Here is a 6,490-nt window from a genome sequence, read left to right as displayed (position 1 = left end):
ATGCTGTCACTTTGCCTGTAACTAGTTTCCAGAAGTCCATGACAATCTTGAGGGATACAGGCCAGGTGAAGAGTAGAGTCAGGATGCTGAATTTTAGAAGAACAAACTTTGAGTTGCTTAAGTAATTGGTGGATGGAATCCCCTGGAAAACTGCCCTCAGGGACAAAGTTTCTGAACAGAGCTGGCAGCTCTTTAAGGACACTTTTCTTAGAATGCAAGAGTTCTTGATTCTCACATGTAAGAAATCTGGCACGCAAGAAAGGAGACCAGCAGGGCTTAGTAAGGACTGGTTAAACTGAAGTTGTAAGAAGGAAATGAACAGGCAGTGGAACCAAGGATGTGTACTCTTGGAAGAATATAGGGACACTGACTGGATGTGTAGGGGTGAGATCAGGAAAGCTAAAGCACAGTTGGAGCTGAATTTGGTAACAGATGCAAAGAATAATAAGGGCTTTTACAGGTACGTTGGCCAGAAAAGGAAGATTAAAGAAAATGTACGGCCCCTGATAAATAAGACAAGACAACCAGTAACAATCAACATGGAGAAGGCTGAGGTACTCAACAATCCTTCTGCCTCAGTTATCACTTCACCCGCTCTTTCCACATCTCTCAAGCCCCTGAACCTTCAAGGCCAAGACTGGGGGAATGAATACCCTCCCATAGTAAGAGAAGATCTGGTTCGGGACCATCTGAGAAACCTGAACAAATATAATTCCACAGAACCTGACAAGATGCATCCCAGGGTCCTGAGGGAACTGGCTGATGCAGTTGTAAGCCACTCTCAATAATATATCAAAAGTCATGGCAGTTGGGCAAAATCCCCAGTAACTGGAAAAAAGAGAAACATCACACCCGTTTTTAAAAAGGGCAAAAAAGAGGACTCTGGAAACTGCTGACCAGTCAGCCTTACCTTCATGTCTGGAAGATCACGAAGCAGATCTTCCTGGAAGACATGTTGAAACCTATGGAAGACAGGGAGGTGATCAGAGGTAGCCAACATGGCTTCACCAAGGGCAAATCATGCTTGACCAATAGTTTTCTAAAATGTGGTGACTGCATCAGTGAACAAGGGAAGAGCTATGGATGTGGTCTATCTGGACTTCTGTAAGACCTTTGATGTGGTCTCCCACCACATTCTTACCTCTAAATTAAAGAGGTATGGATTTGATGGATGGACTATTAGATGGATAAGGAATTGTCTGGATGGCCATGTCCAAAGAGTTACAGCCAATCGCTCATTGTCCAAGTGGAAACCAGTAATGACTGGTCTGTACTGAGGCCAGTACTATTTAATACCTTCATTAATGACATAGATAGAGGGATTGAATGCACCCTCAGCAAGTTTGTGGATGACACCAAGCTGGGTAGTGCAGTTGATTCGCTAGCAGAAAGGGGATGCCACCCAGAAGGACCTTGACAATATTGAGGAATGGACCTATACAAAACCCATGGAGTTCACCCAGTGTTCTGCACTTGGGTTGCAGCAATCCACAATATCCACAAAGACTCAGGGATGAAGGGATTGAGAGAAACCCTGTGGAGGAGGACTTGGGTATACTGGTGGATGAAAAACTGGACATGAACAAGCAATGTGCACTTGCATCCCAGAAACCTAATCGTATCCTGTGCTGCATCACAAGAAGTGTGGCCAGCATATAGATTTGGGTGATTCGCCCCCTCTACTCTGCTCTCGTGAGACCCCCACCTGGATTACTGCATCCAGTTCTGGGGTCCCCACTGTAAAACATGGACCTGTTAGAGCAGGTCCAGAGGTGGGCCCAGAGGCGGGCCATTAAAATGATCAGGGGGATGAAACACCTCTCCTATGAAGAAAAGTTGAGAGAACTGGGTTGTTCAGCCTAGAGAAGAGAAGTCTCCAGTGAGACCTTATTGCAGCCTTTCAGTACTTAAAGGGGGCTTATAAGGAAAGATGAGTAGATGTAGTAGATGTATAGTAGATGAGCCCACTATAAGGCCTGTAGTGAAAGGACAAAGGTAGATTTAGATTAGATATAAGGAAGAAATTATTTATGGTGGGAGTGGTGAGACACTGGAAGAGGTTTCCCAGAGAAGCTGTGGATGCTCCATCCCTGTAAGTGTTCAAGATCAGGTTGGACAGGGCTTTGAGCAACCTGATCTAGTGGAAGATGTCCCTGCCCATGGCAGGGAGTTTGGATCTAGATGACCTTTAAATGTCCCTTCCAACCCAAATCATTCTATGATTCCATGATTCTGTGACCAAAAGTGAAAAATTTTCAGGATATTACAGTTTTTAATCCAGTACTCCATAAATGATGCTCATGTCAGCTGACATCATATTACCACTGCGGTACATTATTGAAATAACATCAGTTGATCTTGGGGTCCTTTCTGCACACTGTAAAAGGATAGAAATGCTACATTTGTACAAGTAATACGCTGGAAAAAAATCAGGATTTCTGAAACTATTTAGGTTTATATTCAGGATTAAAATGAGATCAATTTCGGGAACAGGGCCAAGGACCGTGGAGGCCCACAACCAAATGCTGTAACATTTAGATCACAGTTACACCCCTCTTACCTTTTTCTGTCTCAATGGCTTCCGTATTCCTGGCTGTCTAGTGTCCTAGCTTTAACAGCAGACATGGATCACAGTTTTAGCTAGGGAATTCATCTATGTGACAGTTAGGAAACTCTCATTACAGGTATTGACCCCAGAGGCTATGGATGATCTAGAACCAATTTCCTACTGACAGTATTAAACAAAGCTTGAGATGCTAGACAGTACCCGTTGAAATCAAAGTGCTTCAGTAGTTACTGGATAAACATCTTCTGAAAATTCCTTTGTATTTTGTAGCTTGATGCTTAGGTCCTGTCCAGAGTTAGATTTCCATGAAATAAAGAGAAAATTCTGGGAATAAGAATGCACTTTTGAAAAATGTAGCCAAGAAATCAAGTTTGAGGATAGGTAGTCTACAAATACAACTCTAGTTTTTTTGGTTTAGTGTTCCAAAAATGTTATCATGCTGATGTGCTGCACATTCAGGTCAGAAATTCTCCTTGTTCAAGTGTTTGAATTGAAGGTGCATGTAATATAAGGTAGCTGGCTTTTGAGTGATTTGTGGAAAGCTTATGTCTAGGGGCTGGATGAGGAATTTCGTATCTGCACAAGAGTTGGGAATGTTTAGATTTGTACTCAAACTTTGTCACTGCTACCAGTCTCTATTTAGAGCTGTATGTAGTTCTACCACCTGCAGTTGTGACATTCCAACTTGCGTTGTAATCTTCAGAGCTAAAACTACACAAGGGAGAAAAAAGTAGCAGATGGAGTCACGTCATTTACACTGAATACTGCAGGAAAGGCAGCCAGATCGCAGCAGATCAGGGGGAAAAATCCATTTTTGTCACTAAGCAGCAGAAGAAAAAATAAATCACAGATAGAAAAGGATTAATTTCTAAGGGACCAGCTATTAAATGTAGCATGGAAATTGCACTCTATCAGAAGTTTGCAGAATTTAACTTGACAAACTATATGCAACAGTGAATTATTACTTTCAACTCATAACCCAAGGCTGCAATGCAGGGATAGAGAAGGTAGAAATTAATTAATCAGCAATCTAAGCTGATAGCAATATTCGCTTTCAGATGTCTGGTGAACAGAAGGAAGGACACCAAAAGAACTTACATAAATTATAGGTCACTGGCGATAACAGCACTCAGATCTGTGAAGGTTTCAATGTTAAATGCAGAAGTGATGTAACAAGATAAATAACAAGTGTTTAATGATAGCAGAAAAACAATAATAACCTGCAATCAGATGGATAATAAATTATGGACAGATGGTAGTTGAAATCTGCAAATATTCCACTGTCCCATCTGCCTTCATCCATTAGTATAATTTTAAATTGGATTCCAAAAAAGATGCTTTTATCTCCCCTTTTTTATTTTTCAAAATTCATTATTAGCATCATGTTGTGTGAATTTGTTTCACGGTTTGTTATGATACAACACCAACAGGCCTTCGTATTGTGAATTTGCAGCACTGCAAAAAAGCCAGGGTAATTTCAGGTTTGCACATTTTTGTCTTAAAAAAATTCATAAAGTGAAACTTCCTCTGTAAAGAACATTTTTATTGCAGAAAACATATTGGAAGTTTCACCTCAGTCAAACAACAATATGACTTTGAAAGTAAAGTAGATTTTCCTGCCCAAATAAATATTTTGTACAAACATAGTAGGTACCTTGACAAACAAATAACATTCAAGGACAAAGTGTATATTAAAATTCATTTAGTGAGGTTGTTAAAATTACCAATAGATATTTAACTTCATGGGTCATCAATGGAGAATGGAAATATTTATGACTTGTGGTTAAAGCACAATTTTTCTCTTTTTTTACCTTCCTCTTTTTTTTATGTTTTCATATACATTGTTGTTCTCATCTTGAGGATGCTGAGACATCTCTCTTAACCTGAAACTTATTTTAAAATAACAGGGGAAAAAAAACCCAAACCACTTTCTAAGAGTTCATATAAGGGGATAAAACAGTAGGAGAGGGAACTTTCTTTGTAATACCACTATCCCTAGCAGGCAGGAGGGGAAGGAAAGAAAGAGAGAACTTCAACTCATTTGAAGCAGGCTGCCCATCAAAGACACCTGCAGTTCCTCAGACACAACCATTCATCACCACCATCCTACTAGAGGAGAAAAGGGGTTTTATAAGCAACTTAATAAGCTTAATTCCCAAATCTGACAGAACTTAGCCCCCCCAAGTAGATGAGTTCTGAAATAGTGGTCTTACATTTAACAGCTTTATGAAATTCTATCTTTCTGTAAAGTGTGGATGGGGATGGGGGAAGGGAATTGTGAGGACATCTGTTTTGTTCCTGCAGTATTCAAATATAATAGATAAAGTTAAGGGTCAGTTTTCTTTGATTTATACATTCATGCCAAACTAATATGCTAATATCTTATTTAAATCAAGGCATATGGATTTGCATACCATAGTGTTCTATATCCCATTGAGATCTTCACTGCCTCAATGTTCTATGTTCTCCTTGTGCTTCAGTTCCAAGGGCTTTTTAGCCTCTGGAAGAATTTATTATGTGCCTTCCAGATGGAAAAGGAAAAAAAAAACCCAACCAGATTATGATAACACATCTAAAAGAATTATTAACTTTTCACGTGAGACACAAGAAAAAGTCTATGATGTTCATACACCAAAGAAATTTGTGTAGATCGACTAAATTTCTGAACTGAGAGATTTAACTGTATGTTAATTGATTTCTAATAGATTTGTACAAAGGCATGAAACAGTACAAAATAATCAGGAAGAAAGAGACATCTGTGGGTTGTTTTTTCATCGTCCTAATTTGCTTTTTTTTTTTGGAGAAAATACTGTGTTTAGGAATTTAGACAATGAATGATAGGTAGGAAAGAACGGTAACAAACAATATTCTGAAGTGCTTCCATTTGTAAGATTTTTGCAGAAACATCTGTATTTGGTGAAAGTAGCATTGAATCCTGGTCCCAGAGTATTCAGGACAGTGACACTTTCTGCATGTCAGGTCTGAGGAGCAGTCACTCTATGGAATAAGGAAACAAGTAATTAAGGAAAGTCATTGAGAAAATCTAAAAAATCCCCAAACTGAACAAACCCCCAGGTATTCAGTTAGGGGTAGTTTGAAAGAAATCCAGTTATCTTTCCATATATTTCTATCCACAACTGACAAGATGAAACTCTAGAAAATGAAACCTTCAGGGAAAAAGTAATAGAGAGAATTGCCAGAAACGTAAAAGGAACTAGATCCCAGAAGGTAAGATGACTTAGGAGGAAATAAAAAACATTGAAAACTCCAGTGGAGAACTAAGGATGTTGAAACTGATAAATCGAAAAGACTTATGAAACCCAGTGGAGAGATGGCAGGGAGATTTGATTTGGAGAGCTCTTAATGAACCTGATAATGAAACAGGTGAGTTAAGGTTGAAGGCAATAGTTGAATTCTTATATACTGTTCTGAATAATGAAAGATAAAAACGTAATTTGAGATTGGTCCAGAAATGGATCAGAAGAGACCTTTAGAATAAGTTTGGTGTATGATGGAGTATCAGTATCTTTCCTGATGACATGTTGTGTTGATCTTCTGTGGCTCCCAAGTTTCAAAATCTGTTTAGCTGAATTGTGTAATCTTATTGACTATTTAGGGGGTTTGTGATTATTATTAAGTTGTAATATAAACATGTAGAGACTAATTTTTCAGAGGTTACAAATATTGGTGGCTTCCTCTGAGAATATAATGCATACCCCACCCCCTTCAAAATATGCATACAAGAGATTACTTTCTAAATACTTCAGTTAACATTTTTGCATTATTTATAGGTAATTAGATACAACAGTGAGTAGAGGTGGTATTTTCTATTCTGTCCGCCTGACAGCACTTTATTCTATCAAAACTACAATACTTTTCTAAGATCCAGCCTATCTCTTAGAGCATTGCCATCCTCCTAGGAAC

General features: G+C 38.8%; 1 pseudogene; it reads left to right on the top strand.

Moving 5' to 3' along the window:
- Positions 1–314: 314 nt before the first annotated feature.
- LOC104620123 lies at positions 315–1,517 on the top strand (annotated as a pseudogene).
- The last annotated feature ends 4,973 nt before the right edge of the window (positions 1,518–6,490 follow it).

This window comes from Phaethon lepturus, unplaced genomic scaffold (assembly GCF_000687285.1).
Source record: "Phaethon lepturus isolate BGI_N335 unplaced genomic scaffold, ASM68728v1 scaffold1144, whole genome shotgun sequence".
Classification (NCBI taxonomy): Eukaryota; Metazoa; Chordata; class Aves; order Phaethontiformes; family Phaethontidae; genus Phaethon; species Phaethon lepturus.
Note: the sequence above shows the minus strand (reverse complement) of the source record. Positions and strands in the feature narration are given on the sequence as shown.